At 41.9% G+C, this 12,103-nt stretch overlaps 1 long non-coding RNA gene across 1 annotated transcript; it reads right to left on the reverse strand.

Annotated features, from left to right (window-relative positions):
* Positions 1-6,484: 6,484 nt before the first annotated feature.
* Positions 6,485-11,379, reverse strand: LOC311048144. The gene is made up of 3 exons (XR_014601063.1): positions 11,272-11,379; positions 6,997-7,296; positions 6,485-6,574 (listed from the first exon to the last, which is right to left on the reverse strand). It is a non-coding gene; the product is annotated as an uncharacterized lncRNA (long non-coding RNA).
* Between the last annotated feature and the right edge of the window lie 724 nt (positions 11,380-12,103).

Genomic DNA, 12,103 nt, shown 5'->3' on the forward strand with positions numbered 1-12,103 from the left:
TTTATTAACTGTTAATAAGTAGTTAATAAGTTGTTTATTAACTGTTAATTAATGCTTGTTACCAGGACGTTCGTTTAAAGTGCTACCAATAGTTTCAGTACTATTTACGACCAATTTGAGGCCTAATCACTGTCACAAGCATAGATGAATGTATCTCCAGCATCAAGTCAGACTTGAGTGATGACAACTGGATGATCCACCTCATACACATGGACTCCTGCTGCTACACTGGGTCCTGCTTCAGAACCTCCTTGTAGATCCACCTCTTCATACTGGTGGTATTCTGTCTCTACTCTGGGTCCATCTGGTAGATCTATGTCTTCATACTGGTGGTATTCTGTCTCTACTCTGGATCCATCTTGTAGATCTATGTCATCATATTCTTCTTCGTCTTCACTGGGTCCAGAAGCTTCAGCATCAGAACCAACAACGTTATAATAAACTATCTCAACGTTCTCTCGTCTGACGTTATAATACACCAACTCAACGTTCTCCGCTCCTTCTCTCTGCCCTCTGGTGGCCTGGAGAAACACAGCAGCATCCAACTTTAATTTACTAGATCAGATCAGGTTCTCTTCAATAAAAACAGTGCAACATTCCATAACTTCTTCATTTACATTACAATCTTGTATAAAATAAGGATAAATAAAGTTGAATAAAGATGTGTAATTACCCTCCAGTAGCGATAGAGGACACTGGTTATCAGCATCAGCAGCATTATGATAACTTTGGTGATGTTAGATGTCAGATGAGAAGCTGTGAGAGAAATGTGTTAGAACATCATGAAACATCATCTAAGGAACCACTCTCATTAAAAAAAAATCTTAATATGGTAACAATTCATGTCATTGGTTAAATTATCTATGCTTCTTTGATTGTGATTCATCTTGTAATTTGAAAAGTTCATTTCATTCAATTTACCTTTGACAGTGAGGGAGAGGAAGTCGCTCTCAGAGGAGAAGTTATGATTAAAAACATTGACGTGATAAACACAGCTGTAATTTCCTTGGTGGGTGTGGTTTGCTTCAGGAAACAGGAAGTTGGCAAACAGTAAGTTGGCAGAATGATTGACGTGTGGCTGGATGTAGGTGTGTGTTGTGTTGAAACTGCTGTCGTTCCCTTGGTGGGTGTGGTTTGCTTCAGGAAACAGGAAGTTGTCAGAATGATTGACAGCTGGCTGGATGTGGTTGTGTGTTGTGTTGAAACTGCTGTCGTTCCCTTCGTGGGTGTGGTTTGCTTCAGGAAACAGGAGGTTGGCAAACAGGAAGTTGTCAGATTGATTGACAGCTGGCAGGGTTTGGTTGTTTGTTGTGTTAAAACTGCTGTCGTTCCCTTGGTGGGTGTGGTTTGCTGCCGGTAACAGGAAGTTATCAGAATGATTGACAGGTGGCTGGGTGTGGTTGTGTGTTGTGTTGAAACTGCTGTCGTTCCCTTGGTGGGTGTGGTTTGCTGCCGGGAACAGGAAGTTGTCAGAGTGATTGACAGCTGGCAGGATGTAGGTGTGTGATGTGTTGGATCCAGTGAAGGTGAGGTGGAAGGAGCCTCCTGGGTACTGTGGCTGGATGGAGCAGCTGATGGAGAAGCTGGAACCCTCCATCACTTGTGGCCCCTGATGCTGGCCCTCAGAAACCCCGTTCATGGAGGAAGAGTAGAAGGTGATGCTTGGATTAAATGGCAGATCTGTAACAAGACAGAGGTGATTGACTGAAACAACAGATTTACAAACAGAGAGAGAAAATTACAATAAGGTCAAATCAAATGAGACAAAGAAAATTGTAAACATCATTGTCGCTAAACAGAGAGATGACTCTGTGTCTGACAGACAGACAGACAGACAGACAGACAGACAGACAGACAGACAGACAGACAGACAGACAGACAGACAGAGAGAATAATGTAAATATGCCATTGAGGAAGTCACTGTTTTACCTGAACAGATCACCTCCAGTCTGGCAGTGGAATGACCAGAAACCTTTGTTCCACATTCTCTCAGTGAAGACTCAGACCCAACACAGGAAGATGAAATCCACCAAACAGGTTCACGCGTAAAACCAGAATTACACTTTCTTGATAAAGCAGAGCCACAGTCCAGCTGTCTACACACTAAAGCTGATGACTTGAAGTTCCAGTCAGACCAACCATCCACTGGTCTCCATGTTCCCTGGTGTTTCATCTCCAGTATACCAATGCAGTTACTGATTCCTCCCACCAACCTGATATCAGCAGACTCTGTAGAGAGTCAAGAGAGTAATAGTCCAAGAGCTTAGCTCCCAAATACAAAGGAATCGTTCAGTTTGTGATAAAAGCATGACATTTGGTACACTTATAGCCAAAGGCATTCCAAAAAGAATTGGATATGGAGCCATCATGAATTTTCAACATGGCGCCCATGGCAGCCATTTTTCAAAATGGCCGCCAGTAACAACTGTTTTCTTATGAATGATAGATATAATATGATATTTCAGACTTATTTACTATACATAGTACTTGGTAAATGTCTTTTGGATAATAGAAAATTGTCATTGAATATTCAAGATGGCAGCCGTCACTTGATATGATATGGGAGATCTCGGTGTCAAATCAGTCAGTTTTTATGATGCAGAATTCAAATTTGGAACTTTGGAATTGGCCAGAAGCTTCCTTCTACCTCACAACTGAATATGACCACTGTTTCTTTCAAGATGGCAGCCGTATAGCCGGAATAAAAATTATAATGGCAAGAAAAGAGAGCTATTATCTATTTTATTGGAATAAAAATGTTGATCCAATAAGCTAAAAAATCCCTATATCTGCAAAATGAAAACAACTGAACCATTCGATGAATGGAAATGTAATAGAGTGGATGTTGAAGCACAGCCAGGGCACACTGGTGACACCACTGCTGTGAAACTCGGCATGGGGTTCAGTGCCAGCTAAATACACTCTTTATAATGCCATATTTTCTGTAATTAATGTGCTGGTTGTGGTGATAGTTTAGTGGTAGTGTAGTTTAGTTTCCTAAATGCTATCTAATGTTAGCCCCACATCTACTTATAGTTTACATATTTAGATGTAGTTAGATAGCCGCACCTGAATGGACAGGATGTGCCAGCGCGGGAGAGCCGAGCCAAGGGTAACGGGGCTTTATATGACTTTCATATAGTTACCCGGATGGTGTACAGATCGCACAGGAATTAAATGGTACTGGATGAACGATCGGGCTAGGTGTAGGGGAATGTTCTTATCCGAACCTAGTTGTATCCCATACTTGAATGTGTTTCCCTGTAGTAAAAGGTGGTAAAAGGATAGTCCCTCGGCCTTTACTGCAAACATTGTTTTTTTCTTGTGTAAGAAAATGTCTAAGAAATTCCAACTTGTGAATTTTGATGGTGAAGGACCATCAACTTCTTTATTATATGCTTATATATAGCTCTGTATTATATGCCAAGACGGCAGAGGCATTGAGATGTCCTTTGCAGTCCAAGCGAGCAGACAAGGGGAGTGGATACACTTCACTTGCAGAGCATTAAATCCAGTTTAATGAACTTGGCCAGCTCCCTTCAACATTTCCAATTGGAAGACTGGATGAGGGTCATGTTGTTGAAGCAGCCATGATTGCGAACAAAGCTCAATACCATCAAACATGCAGGCTGAAGTACAATGAAACCAAGTTGAAAAGAGCAAAAAAACGAGCATGCAGTGAAAGTCTTGATGAACAGTCAGAATGCAAACTCAGAAGGTCCCAACCAAGTCGGACTCCTGAAATGAGACAGGACATGTGTTTTTTCTGCAGACAGCCTGCTGGCAATGAAGGCCTTCATGAGGCTGCAAGATTTAAATTGGACCATCGGGTGCGCGCTGCTGCAACCCTACTTCAAGATACAGAATTACTTGGGCGACTTAGTGCTGGGGACATGGTAGCCATTGAAGCTAAGTATCACACCAGATGCCTAGTGGGTCTCTATAATCGTGCCAGAAAGGCTAACTTAGAATTTAGACATGCAGCATCAACCTCTGGTGTTGTGTTTGCTGCGTTGGTGCTTTACATAGAAGAGACCAGGCAACACGATGGGTCAGCACCTGTATTCAAACTAGCTGAACTTTCCCAGGTCTACAAGTCACGAATGGAACAGCTAGGAGTAGAGGTTGATAACTCTACACGGCTGAAAGAGAGACTTCTTGCCGAGTTCCCTGATATGCGAGGTTACAACAAGGGAAGAGATATCCTGATGGCCTTTGAAGACGACATCGGCACTGCTCTTTCCTGAGCTTACACATGCCCTGTTGAAATTGTCTTCAGCACCAAATGACATACCACAGGAGGTAATGACCACAATTGAGAGGTTTATTATCTTACTCTATGACCGAACCAGCACATGCACAGAAATAGATACGGCAAGGAGGAAGTTATTTGCAAAGAGGCACAATGTACAATCAATCCCTCCGACCAAGACTGCCCTAGAAGAGCATGTCAAGAGAGCAGTATACCAAGGAGGCCACGTGTGGGGTCAAGTGCTGGTGTCAACACCAGAACTACCTTCACCGTGCAAATGGGGCTGGTCAAAGACATCTGAGGGGGACTATGAACCCTTCTGGACATGCCTACCAGATGCAGGCCAGTCCAGTTATGAACTTGTCTCTTGCAAATGTAAGAAGGGTTGTGTTGGGCAGTGCAAGTGCAAAAAAGCTCAGTTGCAGTGCACAGCTCTCTGTTTCTGTGAAGGCGAGTGTGAATGGTCTTTCCTGTGATAGACCCTAGGTTTAGCCTCACTTAATATGAGTCTTGTGAGATAGATGGAAGCTTCTTAGAAAGTTCCTAATTCAACTCTTGCATCAAGAAAAATGTATAATTCGACACAGAGATCATCCATATCTAACTTAGTCCAGGGGCCAAGCCATATTTTGGTACCACCTAAGGTGACCGTAAAGTTTTTATATTTTTGTCTTCCTACATGTCTCTAGTTTATATTTTAGTATGATAACCCTTCCAATCTTGTAGCTTAATGGCAGTTATCACTACCTACCGGCTAATGTATCCGGAGACACAAAGTAGAATCTTTGTGTCTCCTACCGGAAATACAGGCGGGCATCAAATTATTGCGACAAAAAACAAAATATATCCATGTATTCAAGGCTTCATGGGGTGTGCAATTGATAGAAAATAAATATTTTTTTGGGCGAACTCCTCCTTTAAGTTTCTCTACCCATTCAGCTATGACCACCCTAGACCGAAGGAGGGTCAACTTTTACAAGCTTATGGAAAGCAGTCTTTTTGCAAACACCAAAAATCTGAGAAGTTATCAATTGCACACCCCATGAAGCCTTGAATACATGGATATATTTTGTTTTTTTGTCGCAATAATTTGATGCCCGCCTGTATTTCCGGTAGGAGACACAAAGATTCTACTTTGTGTCTCCTACCGGATACATTAGCCGGTAGGTAGTGATAACTGCCATTAAGCTACAAGATTGGAAGGGTTATCATACCAAAATATAAACTAGAGACATGTAGGAAGACAAAAATACAAAAACTTTACGGTCACCTTAGGTGGTACCAATTTGTGAGAATATCAGTGTTGGCCCCTGGACTAACTAGTCTGAAAAAATGGCGGACATTTTGAATTTTCAATGAAAATGTTCAACTATCCAAAAAACATATTACCAAGTACATAATGGTAAATAAATTCAACAAATCATATTATATCCATCACTCATTAGAAAACAGTTGTTGCTGGTGGCCATTTAGAAAAATGGCTGCCATGGGCGCCATGTTGAAAATTCATGACGCCTCCATATCTAAATCTTTTGGGAATGCCTTTAGCTATAAGTGTACCAAATGTCATGCTTTTATCACAAACTGAACAATTCCTTTGTTTTTGGGAGCTAAGCTCTTGGAATACATGTGACGGCTGCCATCTTGAAAAATGGTGGCCATCTTGAATATTCGATGACAATTTTCTATTATCCAAAAGACATTTACCAAGTACTATGTATAGTAAATAAGTCTGAAATATCATATTATATCCATCATTCATAAGAAAAGAGTTGTTGCTGGCGGCCATTTTGAAAAATGGCTGCCATGGGCGCCATGTTGAAAATTCATGATGGCTCCATATCCAATTCTTTTTGGAATGCCTTTGGCTATAAGTGTACCAAATTTCATGCTTTTATCACAAATTGAACGATTGTTTTGGTTTTCTGCTGCACTATAACAAGTAAACATTAAAGAAAAAAATTTAATTTGATAAGAAAATTATAACACAAACTAAAAATATAGTTTGTATTTTACCTAAGCAGGTGAGTTCAACAGTCTTGTTAGGTGTGGAGGTGTTAATAGTTGAGTCTGAGGTTGTACAGTCCAGGAGAACAGACTCGTTGCCTTCACACTGGAACTCTTTGGTCCACATTGAAGTGTTCACGTCTCCATAGAGCGCCCCCTGGAGGACTGAAGGAGCCCCACAGCCAAGCTGCCTACAGACCACCTCTGCATCCTGCTTGCCAAAGTCACCTTCACACACTGAGACCCACGACTGATTAGACTTCACCTCCACTCTGCCTGAACATGAACTAGTCCCATTCACCAACCTCACTGACTCTGGAGATAGAGAGAGAGAGCGGGAGAGAGAGAGAGAGAGAGAGTAGTACATTTCAAGTCGTACACTTTGAAAGGCTGATGATAAAAAACATGATTGTCAGCGGTATTAACAATCACTCTCATTACTGATGTTCAAACAAAACAACACAATTCAAAATGAACACAGAGGGAAGTTGCCGTCAGAGACCCATAATAATATTTAGATATATTTTTTTTATTGTGATATCACGATAATGACAATATTGTTGCATCAACAATATATACAGTACAAATACATGAACACATTCATATTTAGTTCATAACCTCCTGGGGTTGCAGTCGTGGGGGTGCAGCACCCAGAGCTGAGGGTGCAGCACCCAGGGCTGGGGTTGTGGCCGTACCCTGTAAATATTACTGTTGTTGAAGAAGTAGTAGTTTGTTACCTGAACAGATCACCTCCAGTATGTACAAGGAAGTAGCAGACATCTGTGTTCCACACTCCCTCAGTGAAGACTCAGACCCAACACAGGAAGATGTAATCCTCCATGTAGGTTTATGTGTAGAACCAGAACTCCTTTCGGTTGAAACAGCAGAGCCACAGTCCAGCTGTCTACACACTACAGATGATGACTTCAGGTTCCAGGCAGACCAACCATCCACTGGTCTCCACTCTCCCTGGTGTTTCATCTCCAGTAGACCAGTACAGTTATTGGTTCCTTCAACCAACCTGACATCATCAGACTCTGTAGAGCCAAGAAAGTAAAGGTAAAAACACCCCAAACTATTATGTTCATTATACAATGATAACCCAAACCTAAAGTGTAGTTTGCTTTTTACCTGAGCAGGTGAGTCCAACAGTCTTGCCAGGTGAGCTTGTGTTTCTAGTTGAGTCTGAGGTTCTACAGTCCAGGAGAACAGACTCACTGCCTTCACACTGGAACTGATTGGTCCACATTGATGCATTCACTTCTCCATAGAGTGCCCCCTGGAGGACTGAAGGAGCCCCACAGCCAAGCTGCCTACAGACCACCTCTGCATCCTGCTGGTCAAAGTCACCTTCACACACTGAGACCCACGACTGATTAGACTTCACCTCCACTCTGCCTGAACACACACTAGTCCCATTCACCAACCTCACAGACTCTGGAGAGAGAGAGAGAGAGAGAGAGAGAGAGAGAGAGAGAGAGAGAGAGAGAGAGAGAGAGAGAGAGAGAGAGAGAGAGAGAGAGAGAGAGAGAGAGAGAGAGAGAGAGAGAGAGAGAATTTCACAAATCAAATCCACTATTGCCTATATATATGAATCCATAATGGATGCATTTTGAAATCTAAACACATCACATGCAAGTATTTTAATGAACCCTTAAACACACACACACACACACACACACACACACACACACACACACACACACACACACACACACACACACACACACACACACACACACACACACACACACACACACACACACAGAATGACAAATAGCAATATACTCAGCCTAGAATGAATTCATACATATGGAAATACATAATTAATCAATAAAAAATGCATTCACAATTAAGTAAAGAGTGAAAAAAAAACTAAAAACAAATCATCATCAGATCCTCCCCAATAGCTCAGACTAAAAGCCTCCATGACAGATTAAATAGGTGACTTTAAAGATTGTCATTGTTCAAGTCATTGTTTTTCGTTACCTGAACAGATCACTGTGGGTCTGCCTGTAATCAAACCTTTCCGTTTGATACCAAAAGTCTCCATCATGACACAGTCGCTCAGTGAAGACTCAGAACCAGCACAGTAAGGTGTAATCCTCCATACAGGTTGATGTGTAAAACCAGAACTCCTTTCTGTTGAAACAGCAGAACCACAGTCCAGCTGTCTACACACTACAGATGATGACTTCAGGTTCCAGTGAAACCCGCCATCCACTGGCTTCCACTCTCCCTGGTGTTTCATTTCCAGTTCACCAGTACAGTTACTGATTCCTCCCACCAACCTGACATTATCAATCACTGTAAAGTGGCAATAACGTAAACATTAATGCAATACACTTACTTGTATTATAAAATATTAAACCAAAGCAAGAAAATAGCTTGTCTTTTACCTGAACAGGTGAGTTCAACAGTCGTGTTAGCTGAGCTGGTGTTACTAGTTGAGTTTGAAGTTCCACAGTCCAGGAGAACAGACTCGTTGCCTTCACACTGGAACTCTTTGGTCCATATTGGAGTCTCAACTTCTACATAGAGCGCCCCCTGGAGGACTGAAGGAGCCCCACAGCCAAGCTCCCTACACACCACCTCTGCATCCTGCTGGTCAAAGTCACCTTCACACACTGAGACCCAGGACTGATTATACTTCACCTCCACTCTGCCTGAACACACACTAGTCCCATTCACCAACCTCACTGACTCTGGAGAGAGAGAGAGAGAGAGAGAGAGAGAGAGAGAGAGAGAGAGAGAGAGAGAGAGAGAGAGAGAGAGAGAGAGAGAGAGAGAGAGAGAGAGAGAGAGAGAGAGAGAGAGAGAATTGTAAACACATCAGATTCAAGTTGTTTAACTGTACCTCTATACACACAGAGATGAAGACACTGTACCTCTATACACACAGAGATGAAGACACATATTAAATGTTAAATGATCTTTAAAATAGATACACATATACTGTACATAAATTACTAACAGTATGTCCATAAACAAACAGAGGAAAATCAACATTAACAAAACAATGGTAGTCATAATAATCATGGAAGTCTAACCTCCATACTCTTTCTATTTGACATTTAACATTATCTCTTAACTAGCGCTGTGGTGTCACCTAGCACTGTTTTCTATTTCAACACATCGAGTGCCATAAACGGTCCGGGCCGTTTTTGACCCAATTCTATTTTTATACGAGGGGCCCACGTGGGGCGCTAAAACAAAACTTTGGGATCATCCAAGGAGTTTCTGAGAAGGAGAGGCCAGATGTGGCTCCATGTCAAAAATCCTTCCGGTCGGCGTTTCCAATGTTATCTCCTTGACTAAAAGCTTAATAACTCCATTTCTTTTTAACGTGGTGGGAGCGGGCCGTTTTCGATCGGCGATCACTCTGCAATGGAGGATCGTGTTGGAAATATTATTGTTCCAGGCCTTAGTCGGGACCCTCCACCGTCTCGCACGCACGCTTTGTTTACATGCACTTCCGTGTCGGGGCTTCTACAGCACGAAACGTATAACGTATGTGGATGGAAGAAATGCAGGCACTGAAAGTATAATATTTTAATAAACCTCTGGCACCCAATGTGTTAAAGGGCAACACAGGAGCAATAGCGCTGCATAGCCACAATACGGCCCTGGATTATTCATAGGTGTGGTTTGGCCATTATATTAATAAAACCAATCAGCGTGCCGGGTGCCTTTAAGCTTCGGCTTTAAGAAAAAGGTGGAACTTTGTGCAAACCACAGTACTAACTTTTGTGCATGTGTTTAAATGGCGAGATCAATATAGCACATAACACTTTCCTATTATGCTGACGTGAAAGCACTGAGCGGCCTTAATAAGCAGGATAGTCAATGGAGAGCAGGTCATTATTGAGAAATAAACCCCGGCAGGGTGATTAGACAACGATTGCTAGCCTGGGATCCAGCTTGATTCACTACGTTCGCCTGATTTATTTTCTCACTTCATTTATCAGTCTGGCCAGCCTCCTTTTGAGTCGTATTTTAATGATGTAGGCAAGTCAGGAAGTGACTCGAGTTTTACATTGGACAACACTGGTCCCCCCCCCCTACAGACCAATCCGAAGCCGTGGGTTGTTTGCTGTGCACAGAGATAAGAGACTTTCCAGACTGTATAACGAGTGAAAAACAAAATCCGCAGAACGTAGCAAAGCAGTCTGGATCCCAGACTACCAGATTGCTGCTTTGCTGCAACAAAAACATCTGATCAGATATGTGTGAGCAGCAGTAGCACTAGTGCACAAGAACTGTAAAAGAGAAGCCTTGTTTGTTTCAACAACCACTCATCAAACAGGCAAGACAGCGGCCATCTTCTATTGGATTTCATAGGAGTAAGGAAGGATTAAGTGCATTAATATATATGGAAGTAATGCCCCTCTCTCTCTCACAAACACACACACACACACACACACACACACACACACACACACACACACACACACACACACACACACACACACACACACACACACACACACACACACACTTTGTAGAATAAGCAGTAAAACATATAACAAGACTTCAAGACTGTAATCTGTAATCAGTTGTTCTTCTTTCATCTTTGTTTACCTGTTGAGTTGTGTGTTGGTTTAACCTGGAGAGCTGAGGAGAAAAATCATCAAATAAATGAGTTTCACTTTAACAGAGAACATGGATCCTCTCTACCAATACAGCAGCTTGTTGATGTGTTGAAATACAGGACAAGATATCCTTTTTTTCTCCCATTTTGATTACATGTATTGATAAAAATAAGGTGTATTCAGGAATATAAATGAACAGTTTGTTTGATGATTGCAAATAACTTTCATTTTCTCACCTTCTGTGATTCTAATTACTGCATCATGCCAAGAGATAATCCATTGGACTGAATTTAATTTGGATATAAAGATGTCTTCACTCTCCAAATGTTATTACAAATGTATGCAGCACTTTTAGATTCATATCACATACAATAGTTCAGATTTGAATAAGTAATAATCCAAGCAAAAGTTATATTTTACCTGAGCAGGTGAGTCCAACAGTCTTGTCAGGTGAGCTGGTGTTTCTAGTTGAGTTTGAGGTTCTACAGTCCAGGAGAACAGACTCATTGCCTTCACACTGGAACTCTTTGGACCACATTGGACCCTCCACTTCTCCAAAGAGTGCCCCCTGAAGGACTGAAGGAGCCCCACAGCCAAGCTCCCTACAGACCACCTCTGCATCCTGCTGGTCAAAGTCACCTTCACACACTGAGACCCACGACTGATTAGACTTCACCTCCACTCTGCCTGAACACACACTAGTCCCATTCACCAACCTCACTGACTCTGGAGAGGGGGGGAGAGGAAGAGAGGGGGAGATGTACTGCATAGTATGGAGAGAGAGTAAGCATTATATTTTAAAAGAGTTATGTATTAAACCACGCCAATGGATACATGAATCTTTAAAGAATGCATCTGGAACTTTACATACTCTATTAAGTCTAAACATAGATGTGCTCTACTATCAAGTCATGTGACTCAATCTGCATTTATCTAGTAAAAAATCACACCCAGTGTGAAGTGGGCGGTGTGGTCACATTGGTCATTACAGTGATGGAAGTCTCATTACAGTGATGGAGGTCACAACATGACTCACTTTTAAAAAAGGATAAATGACTTTTTTAAAAGTCCATACTGCTATTCATAGGGCTGCACATGTGTCATGTGTTTCGCTGGCCAATCACAGTCCTGAATTTGCAAAGTCAGCCAATCACATTACAGTTAGTGGTGATGACACTAGCTGTAATGTGATTGGCTGATATTACAGCAAGTGTCATGCGAATCAGAAAGTATCGATTTGCATTAACAATGG

The sequence above is a fragment of the Gymnoscopelus microlampas genome (assembly GCF_963454915.1).
Source record: "Gymnoscopelus microlampas genome assembly, chromosome: 7".
Lineage (NCBI taxonomy): Eukaryota > Metazoa > Chordata > Actinopteri > Myctophiformes > Myctophidae > Gymnoscopelus > Gymnoscopelus microlampas.